The sequence below is a fragment of the Catharus ustulatus genome, chromosome 5, assembly GCF_009819885.2.
Source record: "Catharus ustulatus isolate bCatUst1 chromosome 5, bCatUst1.pri.v2, whole genome shotgun sequence".
NCBI lineage: Eukaryota > Metazoa > Chordata > Aves > Passeriformes > Turdidae > Catharus > Catharus ustulatus.
The window spans coordinates 42,935,110-42,957,789 of record NC_046225.1 but is presented as its reverse complement, the minus strand read 5'-3'; the positions used below and the strand labels follow the sequence as shown (position 1 = coordinate 42,957,789).

The following is a 22,680-nucleotide window of genomic DNA, read 5'->3' as shown; positions in this document are numbered from 1 at the left end:
GTTCTTCAGAACTTAATCTGGACTCTTGCTTAGGGCTATGAATTAATGTAGTTATTTAATGGAACTGTCAGAACATGACACAATCAGGACTGGAAAACTTTAAAGTACAAATTGACCAGATAAACTATTAATTGTCTTGACAAGATCCTTGGCATCCTCTGAAAGCACAGTGCATTTCAGCAGCAGTTTCTCATTTTTTTGTTTTGCTTTAGGTCACAGTTAAACCTCTTGGTGCTGTTTAAAAATTCTGAGGATAACTTTAAGACACTTCTCTGTGTTAGTTTTGTTTTGAAGGTTTGCTATTTTCTCTTAAAACTGCATGTTTAAGCATTCATTTCCTGGGAGAACCTCAAACATTATGTCTTTTTGAGCTCAAGTTCACATTTTTTGTCTCCAATACCATTTTAAAGATCTGAAAATTGAATATTTATCCATGTTATAGTTCTCCTGATATAAAATCTGATAAATACATCATAAAATTCCAGATGTTTTCTTGGGATAAGTGAAAAAAAAGTTACGTATGTTATAGAGTGTGGTGTGTGTGTGTGTGTATGTATATATATGTATGTATAGCTTTTTAACTTACATAATGCATTAAATAATCCAACTTCATAGCCAAGCAAACAGAAAAGAAAAATAATTACTCTATTTTAGATTCTTTTTTATCTTACTTAAAATTCAGCAGAAATTAATACAAAGCAGCCAAAAAGCAGCTTAATTTAATTTTTGTAATGTTTTGTATTTGAGGCCGTTATACCTTCACTGCTGCCTTTTTACTAATTTATATTGAAAGTAAAATACTAAATGTAGGATAGGAAATAGTGTGGAAATTGCTCCAGGAATTTAGTAGCATTTTTAACCCTGGTATAAAACATGAGGGATCTAGTCTTATTAGGTTAAGACTCTTTCATCTCTAATTAATTACAAAAGGGCTTCAGGGTTTCCTTTTAAAATTTTTAAATATTTGTTTTTAAGAAAATCAAAGTTTCTTCTCTCCTGCTTTATGGCTGTACTCATGTGATGAGGAATATGTATCAAAGGGCAATTGTGAAAATAGAATATATTTCCTGTGATAAAAATTTTGCAAATATACTCTAGGAAATGCTTCTGCAATGCTCTTGAGATTGTTTTATTTAAATGCATGACACACCTGAAATATCTAAATCAGCTCGTTGCTCCATTCAATCTAGATAGAGTTCTGTCAGCATTTTTTGCCAAATATCTGATTGAATCCACAGTACAGGAAATTCATCATAGTTGTTATTGGTGAGAACCTGAAAATACAAAGCCAATAACTAAAGTTGCAATGGGCATTCAGTAACTGGAGAAACCACAAACAAGTTTGACCCTGGATAAAATTAACTCTTTATGTCTGAATTCCAGTTTACTCTTCTACAGGTTGTGTCTCAGGAAGTTAATTGTAATAATGTCTTGGGATTTGGATATCTGTGCTTTTCTACACAGGCTTCCACAGAACCTTGGAAAAACAATGAGACTACTCTGTACTTCAGCATACCGCCCTACAGGTAGTCATTGTGTTTATCTACTGCTTAGCATTCAAGCAAGTTGACCAAAAATATTTTTTTAAAAAAACCTATATTTTAAAATTTGAGACCTTTGATAGATGATGATTTCCTTATGGTTGTAACAGTCCAATTTGCCTTCATAATATATCATCGAGTGATTACAGAAATTGAGTGAGGCTCAGAAAGATCAGTAATTGTTAGTGATATTCAGGATGGCTGAACACTAGGTGTTTTCCTACTTGGATAGGTAATATATGTAGGAATCATTTGAATGCCATGCAATAAATAAAATGCTGATTTTATAAAGTAATTGTTTCTTAACTAGGATCTCTTTTGGCATTTGCTTTCCAAGAGTGACAATGCCTTTTAATATTTGTTATTGTTCATGCTTTGAAAACAGTGGTAGAATGCAGATTAATTATTCATAAACCAATAAATTTTAATGAACTGTATGCAACTCACAGTTCGTGATTTAAGAATTAAAGGTTGCCTTAATGGAGGTATGTGTTTGGTATTGTATGGAGCTGGTTTGAGACAGCTAGAAACCAGTTCGAGAAAGAAAAAAGCAGGACAAGCTAAGTCCACAGTGGTGAATGATATGCTGGTGCAAGTATCTATAGATAAGGCTGAGAATAATGTTATTTCTGTCCCAAAGCTGAAGACTGTTAGCAATTGGTGAATGCCAGTTTTCTTTCAGTTCTCATTGCTCTGATGTGAGCAAGTGTTCTCCAGGTACTACAAGTGAGATCAGCAAGCTCATTTGAATTAACGTGGGAGTAGGATTTGAGCACAGATACCAAATGATGTGTTCTATTTTCAGCTCCATTCTAATACAACAGGCAAGTGGTTATCTTTAAGCACTTAAATAGTCGTTGTAGGATCAGTATGACTCTATGCCTTGCACTTAAATTTTTATATACAGGGAACATATTAGCAGCCACTATTTCAGCTGCCTGGTTCTGGAGCTTTCCTAGAAACACAAACTTACCAGTGTAACTGAGCTTTGGGGGACTACCAGAGGGTATTCAGTCTCACAACTTCACTGTGGGTCCAGTTCATATCCTTTGACGTTATGATTTTAGTGGGTTTTACCACAATAAATTTTATGACTCTGCAGAGCATGCATCAGAAACTGTTTCTAGGACTTCTGTAGCTTTTAGGTAAACTTGGGTTAGCTTCTCACAATTTGTGCTTTAATTGTTGGTGAATTGGAGCCATGATCTGTACTTAGGTTAAGCCTCTTCTAATTTCTACCCAATCACTTATGAAACTGCAGAGAAGGAAAGGTTGCGTGTACATGCATATTGTTAAGACCTATGAGACACTGCAGGAAAAAGCTCCATCAGCCTTTTCTGGATAAAAGTGTGCCTGCACTACAGACAGAGTTCTAGAAATCTAAATATTGAATTATGACCTTGAAATCCTAAAACAGAGGGGTTTTTTATAAATAATAAAAAATTAATGGATACATTTCCACCATACTGTCAGGTAGCTGCATATTTGCATATGTATAGATACTGAGATACGGACAAACACTCTGAAACCTTTCCAAGCTGTAAAATATTGCTTAAAAACTCATGACCTCTATGTTTCCAAAAGCTGTTTTAGCCTGGCCTCTCTGTGGAGAGTGATAGTAACCACACTTAGTGCCATAAAGTGGTGGAAAACCTGTCTCTATCTTTCCTTACTGAAGATATTTTTAATTATTTTTTTTAGGGTCAGTGACTGTATCAATGCATTAAAGAGACTGGATGTGCAGTCTGTCTCATGTTGCTTATTAACAAAAAAAGTTAGTGAACCAATCATGGTGAAATGGTGTTCTTCTAATGCAGGCTGGTTTTGTTTTAATACTTAGCATGTAAATAATTACTTCAGTAGTTTAATGTTTTCCAGGCAAAAGTTTCAGAATTGGGTTGCCAAATCAGCAGACATCCCTTTTTGATCAAAAAGTACTGTAGAACAGTAGTCATGGCACCAAAAGAGTGCGTTTGTGTCATGGGAGCAGGGAGTACTTTCACTGGATGCTAGAACAGACTCAGCCCCAGCTGCAGTTTGAGATAGCTGGGCATCCACTCATCTTTTTTAAGAAGGCTAAGGGACAAAGAAACAAGACTAAATTAGCATTAGTGTTGAAGCACCTATTTAAATATACTGGAATGTTTCAGCTTCAACACCTCAGAAATCTAAACAGAATTTACTTGTTTCCTTGTGAGCCCTTCCCAGGCCACTTTCACAGAGCTCTGTACTCACTCTCAGAGAAACTCAGACAAGGAAACGAGGGTAAAGATGCTGAGGGAAGAAATGTGTAAAATCCACCCAAGTGGACCTTAGTTCTCTGCTCAGGACTCCACTGTGACACCACTGCCTTTGGATCCTGAGAGCAGCAAACTCACTTGGAGTGGTGGACCAGCAGAGCTTTGTCTACAAGTTGTATTCAGAGGCAAAAAATCTGGTGTAGCCCTAGGAAAGGATAACCAAACAAGGAAACGCAATTATTTCATATATGCATTAAGTCAATCCCTGCTAACAACGGGGAAGTTCTGACCAATGCTCAGAATTCTTGTGTATGAAATGTGTTATGCTTGTTTAAATATATTTAATGTTTCTAAATGACTTTTTGAGAACTTTAGGCTGATTGGTGTTGCTTGTGCTCTCTGGCTTATATTCCTGACTCCTTAGGCAGCTGAGATATGAGTTCGTGACAGGTCTTGAAGAGCAGCAATTTTTATGAGCAATTTTAAATTGCTCACAAATGTCTCCTTTTCTTCCTACTTCTAACTGAAATGAAAAAATGTTATTCTAAATAGAATAAAATTGGTTTACAGGGTGATTGCAAGGTCCAATCTTTGAAAGTCGTCTGACAAGCAGCAACCTTTAACCCTTCAAGATCAACCAATGTGTTTGTGAAAACTAGGAATTGTGATATTAGGGGTTATTGTGAATGAGTAGGACTTGGGCTTTAATGTTGAAAAACCAGCTGACTATTGTATAATGGTTATCTCTAATGGCTATTTCCTAAGTAAGGACGATTATTTACCCTGAGTGCTTATGCAGTGCCTTGTCAATTTTGGCGTTTCGGTTTGGCGCACCAGAGGCGCTTCCCCGGCCGCGTTCACACGGTATGGGCGGCCCTCAGAGCTGCCCCAGCCCCGCTCGGGGGGCTTGAGGGGATCGGGGGGCTCGGGGGGTTCGGGAGCGCGGGGGTTCGGGAGCGCGGGGGTTCGGGAGCTCAGGGGTTCGGGAGCTCAGGGGTTCGGGAACTCAGGGGTTCGGGAGCTCAGGGGTTCGGGAGCTCGGGCGCTCCGCGGGCGCGGTGCCGGGGCGAGCCGGGCCCGGCCGCTGTTGGCTGTTGCCATGGCTCCGGCAAGCCGGGGGAGCCCAATGAGCGCTCTGCGGCGGTGCCGAGGGGACCAGCCATTTTGCTTATGGAAAACAATGTGACATATTATGCTGTGCCGTACCGGAGAATAAACAAAAAATCCCGTCGGGGGCCGCAGGACGAACAGGCATTTTAGTGAGTAATGCTGGCGGCAGAGCGGGCTCGCGAGCTGCCATTTTGACAGGCTGGTGGCTGCCGCTCCCGGCGCTGCTCGGGGGAGGTGGAATGCGGGGCGATAATGCTGCATATCTGCTGTCAGGCAGTGGAGCGGGGGTTTGTCGTGTGAAGGCAGGGCTCCTCCGCAGTGCTGTCTCGGCAGCTCGCTAGCCGCCGCTGGGAGCGGAGCCGGGGGTGAGGGCAAGGGAGTCGCGGCCGCCGCTCGGAGCGCGGCTGGCGCCGAGCGCGGGCGCTGCCAGGAGCAGGTGTGCGGCTGGGCTCGGCTCTGCTGGGCTCGGCTCTGCTGGGCTGGGCTCGGCTCGGCTCGGCCCGGCGCCGCTGCGGCTCCCGGGCTGCTCCTGCCGGGCGAGCCGCTGCCGCTGGACTCGGCACAAAAGGGAGCCGCCGTGCGCCTTGGCTGCTGCGGGAGAGGTACCTGGGCACGGGCTGGTGCGGGTCTGGGGCACAGCTGGGCACAACTTCGTGCAAGAAACAAGCTTCTCTTGGTATCTGTGCCTTGCAAGGTTGGCTTTGGTCGGTGGCTGGTGGAGAGTGGCTGCTGAATTCATTGATCTGGCTGCGTTGTCCTTATACGTTTCGATGTGAGTGGTGTTCCATATGGTTGCTGGTTCAGAAGGATGCTTCCAATAGATGATAAATTTTTTAGTAGATAATTCTGCTAAAAGGCAAGGATTTTTTTGTTGTTGTTGTTGTTCAGATTGTCACTGTGTTTTTTATTATCAGGATAGCGTGGGTGAAATGAAATATTATGGAACCCGTGCGCATGTTTGCCTTACATCACGGAGTTCATCACTAGTGGATTCCATGCATTGTATTCAGCCTCAGCGTTAGATTTAAATTGTCCAACTGCTGCTGTGCAGTATGTAGGTCATAATAAAACGCAGCTTTTTCACCAGCTTTCAATGGACTGCATGCCCCAGTGCTGTGGTTGATTAGTTCGTGGTACTTGTGCTGTTAAGAGTAGTGGTATTAAGGCCAGCTCACACCTCCTTTTTAAAGATATCGCACGCTCCGTGCTAGACAGAGCACAACACACCCATTGTGTCCCTGCGTTTGGCGTTTGGTGAAAGGAAGGAAACAGCACTCCACATGGAGCAGCAGCACATTAATAGCGCAAGACGGTTAAACTTTTATTGAACAATCCCAGTGATTCTGAGATAATCTACTGGAGGTAGAGACAATGAAAACACTTAGACGTATATAAGGAACTAATTGGAATGGGAGAGGTCTTCTAATAGGGACTATGTGTTAATGCTGTAGATTTTCAGTGCAAAATGAATTGTTCTGAGTAGTTATTGATCACAACACATTTGCTGTAGTTAAACCTAGGTCAATAAAACCTCAGTCCCTCAGGACAGATAATGTTTCTATTAAAAGTAGAATTTTCCAAACTACCAACCGTATTCTTAAGCATTAAAACAATTTCTGAATTAGCTTATAATGAAATGCATTAAATTATTCTGACAACTGATCCAAATATTCAGATCCACTTTGCATCTATAGAAAATAAGATGATATTTTGGTCTCAAGCCTTCTTTAATAATTATATGGATTTAAATCCCACTGAGATGAGCCATTTGTTTGGACAGTTGAATGGGCATGAAATCAAGAATTTGAGGTCTGGTATCTTTATAGTTAAATTAGTAACCAGCACTCTGTAACTAGGAGCCAAATTCCAATGTTGTTTCTGTATATATCCTGCAAAAGCATTTGAACAAGCATGTTCAGCAACTATCCCCCAAGTGAGACACTGCATTTGGAAAGAGCAGTATATAATTGAATTGCTAGTATGTGTTCTCCCTATTAGAAAAGCACCATCTTAATTGAACCATTTCAGGATTTTGTTTTCTGGTGAAAGCACACACACCAACTTCTTTCTCTATGCCTCCATGTAGGGGTCACACAGTAAGTGGTTTAGAGAACTCTCTTCATCTGTGATCTAGAAAGTGGAATGAGCCTTTGCAGTGTGGTCCTGCATGAATATTTATGACTGAGTCTGTAATTATGACGAAAATTATAAACAAGCAGAGCTAGTATTTAAGATGGTGGTAAGCCTTTGTTAAAGAGGTAGCTTTTGTTACAACAATAAGAAACATGGATATGAGCAGTATACAAAGTAAAGGATCTTGCAGTTCAAGGTGAATTGATTCTCACTGTGGATTCTTCTCACTATGAAGAATTTGTGGTTTGAGGAAAACAAATGAAGACTAGCAATGACTAATCACTAAACAGTGTGCACCCATTAGGTGCTGATAGATGCATCTTATTTGTCAGTATTATTTAAACCAATATTCTGTGCTCCTTCCATTCTGCTTTTCTCCTTTTGTTATTTTTCTCATATCAATTCCCAGCTTTCCTCTGCTTCCTTACTATGTCTTTGGCAACATCTGATCCCATCAGAGCAATTTGTAAATCAAATCGGTGACCACATGGAGGTGCTGCAATAGAACCTGATGTGGAGGAAAAATTTAAATGAGTTAGAGGTAAGAAACAGCAGCCAAGTAATGAACGTATCCAATGTGAACTAATTCCACATGATGGAAGTTTTAAAGGCCTAATTGGGTCACTGATGAAAAAATCAAATGGGCATGCATAGAGATAGACATTTTTCCTCTCATGATGAATTTAAGTGTACTTAAAAACAAAAGGTTTACAAGAAGACCTTGACAATAACATGATATAGAACAAATTGGAAAGTTTTGTATTAGAATGGTAGAGTTCTAGTTGAAGTCTAGAAGTTTTTCAGGTTTCAGGAGAGCTGTGCATTTTATCAAGAGGTGATTATGCATTATTGGAAAGCCTCTAGGTTATCCAAAGTCACGCTCTCTCTCGGTCAGCAGAGTTGTAAATAACATCAGCTGTCATGCTTTAACATTACAGTCGCTTCAAACATTTTTTAGACAGATGACCTTAGAAGGCAACTCTGGGTCCATGTCTAGTCTTAAACAGAATACCAGCAAAGCAAAAGCAGGCAGATTAATCCTAAAATGCAGTGTCATAGTAGCAGGTACAAATAGTAATAGAAATAAGGGACCGGGATGACCGAAGGAGGCAAAATGAAGTGGTGTAACAGCTTATTTGGTATGCTGTTTGTTTAAAATAATCAAGTTTGAGCAAACAGTGATAAGCATCAACCAATCATGGGGTGTGTGGAGCACAGTAACCTTATAAGAGCCAGTGTGCAAATGTGTTGTCTACTCTCAGCCTGTGAACTCTTCTGGGTGTACTTACATATATGCCCAACCTGTGAGCAGCAATACAGATGGGATGTGCCCAGGGAAGACGCTCAGGTATCGAGTTAGGGTACACTGTATGATGTTACACTGTGGAATGGGCTGAATGTCACTTCTGCACCGGAAGGATCAGGTATTGAATGTAATACATCCATTATGGGGTTGTGTCTGGAGTGCACAACCTCCATCAGATGTGACCTTGGAACAGTATTTCTGCTCCAGTGAGGCTGTCTGCACAAAAATAGAAATAAAAATTGCCAATTTCTACTTGTTTGTAAACTAAAATTGTACAAATGTATATTTTGTTGTTGTGTCCTACTGCTCTGGTACCAGTCCTTTCTCATGTCATTATTTCCTATTGGATTAAGCGTATTACTGTTGCCAGTCTGAATTTCCTTTCTTTAAGGTTGTATGTAGCATGTAGCTTCCTATTTGAGAAAAGACTGTGCCATAGATGTTCTGTGTTCATTTTTATTCAAATAGTCTGGTGCCTTTTATGAAAGTGTTTTGACAAAAGCTGACCTTTCTGAAATTATGAAGCTTCTTAGCATTTAACAGCTAAAACAAAGCTAAAAAGACTTTCAAAGGCACTGATGTAATGGAAAAGTTCAAGTATGGGAGGGAAAAGAGAGACTAGTAGGTACTTAAAAGGGCAGCATGTATCTTTGAGTAAAGGCATGCTAGATTACGACATTTTAGGTCTTCTCCTGCTTTCAGTGTTTTTGAAGCATGTAATGTATTTTTCTGTTCAGATGTATCGTTCCATAACAGTGATACATCATAGCTAATGCTGCTGTAAAGTAGGAAAATCCGAAGGCAGACCCTTTTCTTCTGTTATTTCTAACTTCTTTCCCTAAATAGATTGATTTTTTTGGTCTTTCTGTACTGAATACAGATAGTGTTCTGACTCATCCACCCTTAAAAACCACCATCAGGGGGTTGAATAGCACAGATGTGGTTCTGTGTTCTTAAGTAAACTGAGTAACATAGTGCACTTTTGAAGAGGTGATGGTGAAGGTCCTGAATCTCAAAGAATAGTGGAGAAAACACACTAAAAGGAAAAGCAAACATTCTTCCTCCTAATGATTGCTATGATCAAACTATACACCAAACTTTTTCATTAGCCTTTTCATAAAACAGCTGTTGAATAGTGCTGGAACATAGAATTACAAAAGTTTTACTCCTTTTAAGGGTGCTTGTCTTGCATTTTATGTACAAGTATTAAAGCTGAGTAAAACTGAACTGTTTGACAGGTACCTAAAGCTATCCTTAGTTTAGCAACAGTGTCTTATCTACTGAATTTGTCCACAAGTATAGTGGCTTGATTTTTTTGCTTCTTCTGGGTGCAAAAGAATGTGCAGGAATGCATGATGAAACCAAATGGAAATGGAATCAGTAACTGCAGTTCTCACAGCTGAAAATCAGATTAATTGAAGTTTATAAAAACTGTAAGATGCATTGATGGTTGTAGGATCATGAGTTATGCTAATCAGAAATCAGTAGATGTGACTGAAGGTCAAAATAGGTGAAAGGGTCTTTGTGTTTTTTCAAACAGTTTAAAAGCAAAATGTCTGATTCCTTATTTTATGTATTGTTGGTTTTGTGGTGGTCTTTTTTTGTTTGGGTTTTTGTTTGTTTGTTTTATGGGGTTTTCTTTGTCTTTTCCTGAGCAGCACCAATAGGCAAAATCCCACTTCAACTGCAGCAAGGCTGAAAGGTGACTTAACCCTTCCTAAGAGGCTTAGGGTTGGATGGTGCAGCCTGTGATTAAAAGGGGTAGGGACTATGTCAAGAGCAGGATGGCCACAAAGTGTTCTTGTCAGCATGATGCCATGTTGTCTGAGGACTCCTAATTAACTGTAGCCTGAATGTAAAGCTTCTTCACCATAGTATACCTTGAGTGCTATCATGTTGAATAAAGCCACATATCTTTCAGTGGCATTGCTGAAAACTAATACTTTGTGAAAATTTAGTTTTAGCAAATGGTGGGGTGGGAGAGGCTGCCCAAGATTCAGTTGTCTGGATCAATTCTGATGTCTGAAAAATGCAAGAACTAGATATTCCATGTTATTACAGAGGGTCTCTGTGCATATGAACAGTATTTTTACTATTCAAAATGACTACAAGTGAAAAGTAGCGATTCAGGCATGAACAAAACATGGGGTAGATAAATTAGGTGCTTTGACTGTTGTTTTTCTTTTAATGGTCTTTTTTTTTTAATAATAAAAAGTTAGACACATTATAACATTTTTTAAAAATCATTTTTTAAACATAAATAAATGTGTATAAACGTTTATGTAAACATAAATGTAATCTGGCATGTTGGCATCAAGCAGGTGCAAAATGACATTTGTAAGGTACTAAATGCCTGTTTCTTACTGAATTTTGTGTTCCTTTGAGAATTTGAGATTCTCTTATCTGTTGATATGAGTTTTTCTAGTACATTGGACTATGATAAATAAGGAAGAGTAAATAATTGGGTTGAGGCAATTATTGATTGGTGAGAACTACAAAAATTGTATTTCAGGAAGGTTATTTAGTAAGTCTCTAGCATATTTTGCTCTCTCCACGAAAGCAGCCATCATGGACCTTCATAAGGAGTGAGTTAATGGATTAGATGGCCCAAGTTTGTCGGTATTTCCACTACTATTTGTAACCATCATATGAGTTTTGAATTTCAGACTGTTTCAGCTTTTGAGACAATCGTAAGTTTTAGGGATTGGCCTAGGTGAAGTATACAAGAAATAATTCCCTTTTGAACATACAGGTCACACTACTGACTTTTTTTGTGTTTTGTGCTTTGCACTTGTTAAAATCTTATGCAGCTATTGTCTGATTTCGGAATCAATCTTGTATTATTTTTTTTTCCTACTAATAGTAAAGATTTTAAAGAAAACAATCAGTAACAACCCAAAGGGGTACCAGTGCAAAGCACTGGTTATGTTTCATTTAATTAATGTATTGAGCAGGTACATCATACTGCTCCTTCTAGCCAGTTACACATTTTAATAAACAAATTCTGACAGAAGACAGCAGTTGCCAGCACAATTTAATTTAATTTAGTTACTAGTGAATTTCTAATTCACTAGGAACAAGGAACTCTAAGCAGTGACATTCTCCAGATAATCAAATTCATGGTAATTGCAGTTTTTCTTTTAGAGAAATCTGTATTTGTTAGGAATCTGAAGGAAATAATTATTTCAGTGTGACTGATGCAATCAAATGGTTTACTTTGAATAAGTAAAATATAAAAGAGGCTAATCAAATGAAGTGCTACTGTATGAGAGCAAAATGAAAGGCTGACAGGTTTGACAGTAGAATAAAGACCAAACCAAAGGCTTTGTTTTGACATACATGCAGATAATCAGGCAAATTCAAGTCTTTTAAGAGACCTCTTCTATAAGGGTCACTTTACAGATACGGATCGTGTAATCTGAGCCTTGCAGATTATCATTCTACTTTTAAACAAGTACAAGAGATAGGTTTTTAATTCCTTATTTGCATAGCTGTAGATTTACACATTCACATGTTTTTGCCATTGGCATTTGATTCACAGATTATTGATTTATGGTCTTGAGCAAAGGCCAAATTCAGGACACACTTTTAACTGTCAGGACTGCAAACTCTACAAAAATTGTTTGAAAGCCAGCACCTGTTGTAATTAATACATACAAAGCAGTAGGAGGATCCCTTCCAGCTTGAGGAAATACTCCTCTTATCAGCAAGGCAATAATAACTGCAGAGATGACATGCTAAATTAATTCAGGTGTGAATTTGTTTTTTGTTATATTTAGTAGTGTAATGATCTTAAACATAATACTCTAGAATCAGTGCTTAGAAAAAAAGCACAAATGAAAATACGTATGTCAGTAAGAACCACAAAAAGTACAGCAGCGTCAAGTTCTCTTTGCAGTAGGTGCTGAACGTAAAAGATGGAACAGACTTGATGCAAATGTGGACTGAAAAGCAGGTTTATTAACAGGTGTCTTTGAGCACTGCTTGACTACAATATCAGTGGTTTCTTGATTTTTCTGTAGCAGAAATGAAAGTATTACAGGTGACTGAGGAAGAAGCAAATAGTAGCTTTGTAGATGAACTTGGGAAGTGTTCTTATGATATTACTGCTTCTTATGAAAGGATGAAATGTATGTGGGAAAATTTGAGCAGATACTGTGAAGAGACTTTTAAGAGTTGCAAAAGGAGACAGGAAGAGAATTACAAAAGTGCTTGAAAGGAAAAAGAAGAAAATAGACATAATTGCTGCAATGACAAGACAACGAGCCATCTATATGTGCCCCCTATTCTGGGGCAGGGACAGCTGCAGTGGCTTCAAAGAAAAAAAATTTGACTGGTCTCATGGGGTGCATTTTGCATAGATCAGAAGCTGTTACTGATGTTACTGAAAACCATGGGTTCAGATACTGTGCGAGATTGGGTGTTGACAAGAGGCCTTAACAATAGCATTCCTCATGGGGGACCAAAACAAAATTAGAAATCAGGTTTCAAAATTGAAGTGGAGAAATCAGTCCTCTCAGGAAAAGCTACAACACGGGCTGAGTGAAGGGGAAACAGGTGTGGAGAAACATGAGTCACTTCCTAGAGGAGTTCACATACTTGAGCATTCAAAAGGTTTTTTTTGGAGGGGGGGGGGCGGTATTTTAAAAAGCCCCAAAAAGTCATGTTTGCATTCTAGTTAAATTTCCAACCTATACACAATGTGCCAGGGCAAGCTACAGATTTAATTTTTCAATTGTTTTTTAATCTTCATATGTGCATATAGCAATTCCAGCTGAAATTTTCAGATTTGAAAAAAAAAAAATTATCTCCCTCTGTGGTTTTATTGTTTGAATTGTATTTTATTCTTGGGAGACCTAGATAGATGAGTCCTGTCTCTTCACAAGCACTTTAGATGAAGCCTTAGAAGTCTACATTTTCGATATGATTATCCATTATGGAAATGGGATTCTCTCTAGCTGTCCTGCACCAGCAATGGAATAATGCAGTTCTGAGGGTGAGATCAGGTGATGAGGAGCTCTAATTTCTGTCCCTTGGTTTTGCACCAAATTGTTTTTCTCTCCCTTGGTTTTGCACCAAATTGTTTTCACTGGGAAAAATTCTATTGGAATGACGGTGGGATATTTCATGTGTTTTGCCCTATATACAAGTGTATTAGGACTGCAAATTTCTGTGTGGAAAATGAACATTTCTCAGTGTATTACTTGGTTTTAAAATTATGAGCTGAGCTGGAGCTTGGCAGTGGCTTGAGATCAAACATGGCTTGAAAGAATAATTATATTGCAAGCTTTCTTGTGTATAGTCTTGTCAAATTCTATGTAATTCTACTGTCGTCTTCAGTATTTTATATATTGTAGTTAGACTTCTATGGACTTTGTCTTCAAGTGTGTTTAGGAACAGCTTATCTTTATATTCATTAAAAGTGTGGGCTTTTTTCTGAACTAATTGCAGATAATGCCGTGAAAATTTCACATTTAATACCTAAAATTGTCAAAACAAGCTAATAATATATGTAATTTAAATCTTCATAAAAGAAACCACTTCTTTTGCATTCTGGACTAATTTTCTCTGGCGGTGATATGTGGATACTTTTTACTAAGCACTTTCTTAAAGAGCTAAAAGTATTTTTAGCTTTGCTTTGCCCAGAAGCAAATAATTTTTTTAATTATCTTTTTTAGAGATAGGTTTGGAACTATACTCTGAGACCTCTACCCTTTTTGGTGGGTACAATAAACAATCATAGAATTTTTACCCTTACATTTGCAAAACTGTGAAACCTAACTTCTTGTTTCTCATAATCCTAAATTAGTATCTTACATTGTTAAGTGCTGAAGTGATGATTTAAGTTTGGCCTTGTAAGAATCCAGTCTGAATAATACTTTTAAAAGCAAGGGCATGACTTCAAGGCAGTTGTTTGTCTGTGACTTACCTCAAACCTGTGTGTTTTCTTTACATTCTAAACAAGGAACTTAGAATCTATTTAAAGGTTTGTTGGAAAAGGGCAGAGAGGAATTTAGAAAAATGACACTTATAAATGAAATTATTATAGACCTTGTTATTTTTGAAAGCTCTTACTGATGTTTTGTCTCTTTGAATGCAATGCTAGGAACCCTTCCTGAATTCATTAAAAGTAGTTACAGTAATTTCACGAATACAAGCCGCACCAATTTGACTAAGATTTTGCTCCTAAACCGGAAATGCGGCTAATAATCAGGAGCGGCTAATACAACCTCAGAAGTGCCTGCCAGAGTGCTGAGCCGAGCAGCTGCAAAGTCGGCATTTTGCGATTGTTACAAATCGCTACTTTGTTGCACCGCGGGTGGAGCCTGGCTCCCTGTAGGCAGCACGGGGGGCGGGGAGAGAGGCGGGAGAGCTCTCTTTCCTCCTCTGCCACAGCCCAGGGGAGAGACGGGGGGGGGGGGGCCCGGCGCCGCCATTGCTGCGGCCCGGGGAGGAGAGGGGGGGCCCGGCGCCGCCATTGCTGCGGCCCGGGGAGGAGAGGGGGGACCCGGGCCGCCCCTACCGCGGCCCGGGGAGGAGAGGGGGGACCCGGGCCGCCCCTACCGCGGCCTGGGGAGGAGAGGGGGGACCCGGGCCGCCCCTACCGCGGCCCGGGGAGGGGGGGGGAAGCCCGCGCCGCCATTGCTGCGGCCCGGGGAGGAGGGGGGAGACCCGGGCCGCCATTGCCGCGGCCCGGGGAGGGGGGAGGAAGCCGGCGCCGCCATTGCTGTGGCTCGGGGAGCCGACGGGAGCCCCGCGGAAGCCATTGCTGTGGCCCGGGGAGCCGACGGGAGCCCCGCGGAAGCCATTGCTGTGGCCCGGGGAGCCGACGGGAGCCCCGCGCAGCCATTGCCGTGGCCCGGGGAGGGGGGGGAAGCGCGCGCCGCCATTGCCGCGGCTCGGGGAGCCGACGGGGTGCTTTGTCCCCGCCCGCCGCCGCCGCGGCAGGAGCGGGGAAACGCCGTCCCTGCCCGCCGCCGGCGCCACGGGCGCGGGAAAGCTCCGTCCCAGCCCGCCGCCGCTGCCGTAGGAGCGGGGGAAGCTCCGTCCCTGCCTCCCACCGCGGGGCAGCGCCGACCCGGGGTGACCGAGCCCAGGGGCAGCGGCGGCCGGCCCCGAGCGGCAGCACCGTGCTGGGCCATCTGGCCCTGTCAGCGGCCCCTAGCGGGCCGAGCCTGCACAGCCTTAGCTCAGCCAGTAAACCCCGCCCTCCCGCGGTTCTGTTACTAATTGCACGCAGGTCCTCGCTGCGAACGACAAAGCGGCTTATATTCGGGTGCGGCTTATCTATGGACAAAAACCGAAATGTTTGCCAAGACCCAGAGATGCGGCTTATAATCAGTGCGGCTTGTATTCGTGAATTTACTGTACATTAAATCTGTGTGCTTTTAAAATACCATTGAAAAAAGGCCTTAACACCCAGATTTTTGCTATTCCAGCTTTAGGTTAAGCCCAAAGTGCCTGTACATTTCTTTTGAAGAATACTAGGAAGATTTAGACAGAAGATGAAAAAAAGTGTACTTGTGTTTGTGTCACTTGATATATTGATTTTCTGCTTGTCATTATTACATAGGCATTTAAGTCTTACTATCATTAGTAAGATCTGGGCAGAAAAGGTTGGCACCACCTTGAATGGATCTGCTAACCTTATTTACAGTGTATTTATTACTGGAAGTAGCTTCATGTCCTTATATACACAAATTTTACCATATTTTGGAGATGTTCAGTTAGATGAATAGTCCTGCCTCTTAAAACTTGATGAAAACTTGATCAGAAGTTATGTTCAAATTACGCTGTGCATTTCAGCTTGGAATCCTGCAAATGTTAACCAGATTTGCAAACTGAGGTCAGTGCAATTGTGATGTTTTTCATCTTTAACTTTCTGTGCTGTCTACATCAGACACACCTGTGAGTTTGAAATGTCACCATTCAAACGGTCACTAGCTAAGCGGTCACTAGCTTCATGAGGAGGAGGAATAAGGAAATAGAGATGTCTTTGTGTTGTCATTTCAAAGGCAGCAATGTTTCAATGTTGCATCATAAAAAGATTTTGTGTGTTGACTTCAAGGTGTGGACCACATAAAAAATAGCACAGAGGTTTGTGGTTTTTATATTTCAGTGCTACTTCTCTTTTTAAAAGTACTATTAAAATGATTTGAACTGCTCAACTTATGGACAGTTTAGACTTTGATCTTAACTCACGTGTTTCTAGTTCATGCCACCTATCTATCATAAGCTGATTTTGTTATAAATAACCAAAAGCTGTACAGACACTATGTAAAACTATTAGTGATTTCCCCTCTCTGTTGTTGCCCTCTGGTTTCAAACTAGTCTTCAGATAACTGTTAGTCATACGTAATTTTTTCACGCTGCTGATCAGTATGTAAAGGCTGAAAAAAAACTTCAAATGCTTTTCTAATGTTCTTCTTATGAGCAATTTGTTTAATTGCTATAGGAATCAAATGTGCCTGAGCTTAAATTTTAAGTCAATGGGTTCAAAGCAGAAGGCAGAGCAAACAGAACACAAGCAGTTTAATGTGGTTTTGGACACTAAATTTGTGATAATTAAACTTCTGCTAAGATATGTCTGCCGTCTACTTTTGATGTTTTTATATACAATGCTGTAATTTGACAACTTTTTTATCTCTCTCTTTTGGGAAGTAAGATAGAATACTGTGTGATTAGCTATTCTGCATAAATTTTGTAGACAAAATTTACCTTTCAACTTCTCAATTTTTTCCATTTATTTAAAGCTTTCAACCCACTTTGGAAGCAGAGGGTACCACAAGTCACTGACTTCAGTTTCAGGTTTTTTAAGTGCAAGTGTTATTACTCGGTTGCTGCTTGTAGTGATCATTATGTAAGGGTTAAAATTGAAATTTTCTCTTTTGAACAGTCATTTCATCAAGCTGATGAACAGTATATAGCTTTGAGAGGAAAGAAGGGTCTTTTGAGCTGTTATTACTAATAGGCAGATGAACTTGAAAAACAGAGGATGTTTGAGTTCTGAGGAAGCAAACAATTTCTAGGAAGGGAAATGCACCTTTCTGTATGTTTATTTTTCAAAGAGAGGAAACTACCTGATAAGTGTAAAACTTCATGGATACAAAATATCTACTTCAGATTATATTACCTTTGACTTCCAGTTCTCACGTATCTGAAGAACTCCTCTTCCTGAATTGTTTTGTGTGACTTCAGTCACCTTAGATTTATGGTATGACACAGGTGCTCCTTCTTCTACCCAATGTGCAAAATATGTATATTCTTATTGTTCCAGCTTTCAGTTTGTTGCTGTTTAAGAGTATTGTTAAGGATCTTTTCTCTCCACCCTTCTGGGTGGCACTGGCCTTTGTCATATGAATTGGGGTCTCTTTAATGGCCTAATTTTCCTAAGGAGTATACCCTGCATCTCATAAAACGTGTAGTCATACTGGCTATTAAAAACAGAGAATAGCAAAGAATTCTTGTTTTAGAGTTGTGTTTGTAGACTGTCTTCCTTGTCTGAGAGTTTTTCCGTTCAGGGGAAAGTTTGTGGTGGAAAATATGACTGCAGTTAAGAATTCCTTATTACTGATGTTTACTGGTTAGCAGTGGAAGCATAGTGATGGAGAAGAATTAGGAAATTTCTAAAAATCCCTCAAGTAGTGTCACCCATGGTGATACTCTTCTTATCTCTGTTTTGCCACTTAAACGAGGGTCAAATTCCGTTAGCTGAAAAATTGGTTTTGACCTACAGATAATTCAACACAGAGCAATTCACTGGCAGCATAGCTGTAACATCCTGCATTGCCTTGAGTACAGCAAACATCAGATTGTCTTTCCTCAGCTAGGAAAAGCATGAATGTAGCTCAAACAAATGTTTCAAACTAATATCCTGTTCTGAAATTAACAATCCTGTAAAGAACATGAACAGCAAACAAAAACAGTGAAAGAGCTCTCATTTTCACTTAGCTGAAGCAATACATGATAGATGACTACATTATAATGTGCCTCTGTTAACAAGAAGACAAAACAAACAGAAGCTCAACACTGGTTTCCTGAGCCATTTCCTAGTGGGCTAGGACTAAGTGGGGTATAGAGTATCCACTGGGGAGTGTTGGTATCGTGCTACAACTTCGCCTTTGGGAGCTGTAAAACTTCCTGGAAACCTTTCCTGGAGTTCCTTTCCCTCCAAGCCACTAGTATGAGTACTTGCTAAATCTTTGGGGAAATTATGATCTTCAGGAACAAAGAGATTTGAACAGGAAGGGATCAGCTTTCTGCTTTAGGAGCTTCCTGTTGAGTGTGCTACATCATATTGCAGAAAGGAGTTTTTTATAGGGAGCAGGAGCAGGCTTGGTAGGCTCAGCATCTTTTCTTGCTTATAAACAACATGAAGGTGGAGGCAATAGCTGCAAGTAGTTTCAATCTGCTGGTGTCATGTACCTGAGCTCTTGAAATAATTACCTGCTTTGCAGCCTGAAGGACTGATAATTGTCATGATTATGTGAAACTGTGAGCAGCAAAGAGTTTGCCAAAGCAATTGTCTCTTGGTGAGCTTTGTCTGACTTCAGCTGTTTCTATTATGTCAATATCATGTGTTGCCATTAGAGGTAGGAAACATAAATACAAATGTTGGGTTGCTGAAAACCAGATATTGCCTTTGAAATTAGGCTAATGGGGCAAAAAAGAATTACCAGAAAAATACTGGACTCTGAGCCTTGCATGCTCTGTAACATTTGTGTTCTAAAATTCTGAAGAATTATCTCTTTAGGTTGTGTTTTCAGTTGGTCAGTCATAGTACTAAAATGAATAAACTGACTAAAGGAACACTGATGTAAAGATGGTTCTCTACACTGTTCTTTGATTTGTAGTGAGAGGTTTTGTACTCATTTGAGATGACAAGTGTTCATCCTGGGGTTCAGTGCCTGAAAGCTTCTGTTGCAGTAGCTCGGCTGTGTCCTACCTTCTGTGCTATGAGTAGCAGAAAACATTAAATTTACTTAATTGGTAAAGCTAAGGACTGTTTTTCGTATAGGTCCCTTAATTTTTCATTACTAGCCTGGCAGCTTAGCAAATTGGCAGAAAACCATAGTGTTAATTATTGAGAAGCCTAAATTTCTTTGTGGATTTAGTCATGGTAATTGGAATAGAAGCTCAATACAGAGTGCGGAGGTGTAAAGCTGGCCTAGCCATAATCTGGTGGTTTAAGAAAAAGCAGAATGGTGTTAGGGCTTGTGTGCTCTGTAACATAAGTCTTTGTGAAGCGGAAGGAAGGATTTGGGACTTGTGTTACTTCTCTGGATTTCTTTTTCCTTTACTTGGACCAGCAGCTTGAGTGGCAGCTGCACACAGGATCATGGCCCCAGAGCCTGGTGATGGCAGTTCTCCCTTGAGAAGTGAGCACAGTTTTATCCATAGATAACTCTGGGAAGGTGTTCATGTTTCAGAATATATTGTTTGGGTGTGAATATTTCAGAGTAACTGGAAGCAGTTGCTCAAACTTTCTTTGTCCTAGGTAAGTTTTTTCTTCATTAAGCTTATGAGAGAGAGTCCAGTTCTTGCTCTGTGAGCCACATGAAGTACATGATTACTCCATGAAAGAGGGCCAGTGTCCTCAAAAGACCAGACAATAGCATGACGCTTGGTATTGTGTCACGGAAGTGGGAGATGTGACTGTAAATCCTTCTGGAAGTTTAATCCAGGTTTTCCATATCCATGGCAGATGTTTTAATGTACAGTGTTTATAAAGATACTGTGGTGACGTAACATCATCTTCCATGGTTTTGAATAAAGAGTGGAAAAAACCTGAGAACGTCTTTTGGATATTTGTGCCTCAGATTTAAGACTGATAAACACAAGGTTGTGCAGGACAGATGTCACCAAAGTTGTTTCATTAAGCAGAGCTTTGTTTACTTGGTTCAGGAGGAGAATTTTAGATAACTGTTAAAAGACATACGGATGCTTAGAAATTCAGATATATATATATAAAATGGGTATTTTAAAAATTGCCACTTTTCATTTGGGCTCGAAAGACCCTGTTACTCACATTGGTAAGTCACAGGTTGGGAGTCGTGGCTTGTTTACATTTCTGAGGTTTTAGACCTTTAGGAAAACCCCACTCTATGAAGTCCTCAGCACCCTCCCAAAAACAGCCACAGTCTTACAGAGGAGTTAAACACATTCTAGCAAGAAACAGGACTGAAGGACAAATAACTTTGTACCAAGTTCTTGAAACAATGGCCTAGCAATGTATATTAAGAGTGAGATTAACAATAAGCTTCTGTTCCCCATTTCCTGAAAAGGCCTTTTCATATTGATTTTCCTGTTCGTTTTTAACTGTTTGTTCTTGGAACAGAGAAAGTTATTTTTATTAGCAAAATAGGCAGGCATAATTAATCTTGTTGGTCCAGTTTCAGAATGATAGTTGCAGTAGCTGTAGTAATTTTTCACATCATTGTGAGAGCAGTCACACAGTTTGCACCCAGTTATATGGAATTGGCCAAAGTATTGGAATTGGTTCTAACAGATGACTAAGAGGCTTTAAATATTTAGATAATATGCTTTCAATAGTTGGAGGTGTTTAAATGCCTATGATTTCACTTCAAAGTTGAGAGTATCCATACATTTTAATGTAGTTATTTGGTGCTGATTTAAAGGTATAATGATTTTAATGGATTCTATATTATATAATCAAACCTATTAAAATTATAACATAGCTGCTTATTATAACTGCAAAATGTCTTAGAAAAATGGCTAAGGGTTTTAGTGTAACATACGTCTAAAGTCAAAAATGAGAACTCAGTATAGCTAAAGACATTTGGTGTCTTTTAGAGAGAATGCAGTCCTGCTGTTCTGCAGAATAGCAGAGTCAACTCTTCATCAAACATATGCCATTTTGCAGACCAGTTCTTGTTAATAACTTGAGAATGTGATTCTTTGTACTTGCTGTCTTGATCCATGTCTTTCAAATGCATCAACTGTCTATAGAACATTTCTGTGACAAATTCAGAAGGCTGCTTTGTTACTTTGATACTTAGGCATCCCTGGCACTAAGTTCAGTTAATGCATGTTCATGGATTTTACTTATGTTGCATTATATAGCATTAACCACAAGTAATGTTGTATATGACCTATGTGTAACTGCGTCTTCCATCCTGTCCAGGAGCATGGCCACCCTTCTTCATAGCTCCATTGCTTTTCAGCAGTGGAGGCTACTGAAAGCACGTGAGACATTGGAAAAAAGTCTTATTTGTAAGATCCTTTAAGTTCATATTTGTCTAAAACAGTTTTGAGACTAAGTGAAGTCCGGGACAAAGCATGTGATCCACAGCTTTCCTTCTGTAGATTTCTTTTTTTCCTGCACTCTAAAAAATACTCATTTCAGAGATTGAGATGATCAGTTCTATGAATGAACACTCTCAAGGGAGACCTCTGAAGACAGAGTATGTCCATTTTGCTTCCATTCTCTAAGGTTAAATTCATTTATTAACATTAAATTCACCTGTCATAGTTCAGATGAAATTCAAGAAATACAAGTAATTGGAAAAAAAATGAAGATGTGAAAGAAATCGTATCCATTCTCTTCATTTCTTCCTGAGGCAGGTAACATGCAATTCATTTAGACACATTATTATACTACTGAAAGGTATTGAACTAATATTAAAGTATGTTAATAAAATCATGTATAGAATAATACAAGGAAAAGGAGTCATTATACCTGGCTGTGCAGTGTTCACCTGCATACCTTGAAATGTACAGGGACACTTCTCAAAAGGAGTATTCTCCTTCAGCCATTCCATATCAAGCTTCAGTGACTCAACTGTATTTGAAAGGCTAGACTTAGAAAAATCAAGAGTTTCTTTATATGAATCTGTGCAGTGAAGCAGGTATGCAAATTTTGTCTCTCAGTATTTTGAACAACCTTCTGTATCTCTTACCTATCAAGATTCTTTCCTCTGGTTTATGAAAATCTCTCTAATGTCTGTCCTTTAGTGTCTGGCCACGGAGCTCCTGGAGATTTGCACCAAGTACCTACATAAGCAGTGTGAACTGTACACTTCCTGGTCATATTTAAATTCTTTAATACAAAAAATTGATTAAATCACACTGGAGTGGGTCACTAAAGAAATTATATTCTTAATTTTAGTATTGCTGATAGCCATAAAATGAAAGAGATTGTTGTCAGTCTCTGACTAGAACAAGGTGACTGTTTTGGCAGTAGTGACATATTTGTCTGGTTTACTAATAAACATGCATATACATTTATCTTTGAGATCCACATGATAGATATGATATTTCTGAAATGTCATGTTTCCTGTGGATAAAGATGATGTGATTTGTATGCAGTAGCTATGTATGTATTGAAAGA

The 22,680-nt window shown here is 39.7% G+C and overlaps 1 protein-coding gene across 23 annotated transcripts in view; it reads left to right on the top strand.

Annotated features, from left to right (window-relative positions):
• The first annotated feature begins 4,625 nt into the window (after window positions 1–4,625).
• The window catches only part of SORBS2 (sorbin and SH3 domain containing 2), a 154,553-nt gene continuing 136,498 nt past the window's right edge, over window positions 4,626–22,680 (top strand). For 8 of the 23 annotated variants that reach the window (XM_042779298.1, XM_042779304.1, XM_042779303.1 and 5 more), the window contains exon 1: window positions 4,868–5,040. The gene's annotated coding sequence lies outside the window, so the exon portion shown is untranslated. Of the gene's footprint in view, window positions 4,646–4,867; window positions 5,041–5,432; window positions 5,494–7,433; window positions 7,566–22,680 lie in introns of those variants that run through there. The other 15 variants (XM_042779305.1, XM_042779300.1, XM_042779299.1 and 12 more) reach the window with 10 other exon arrangements.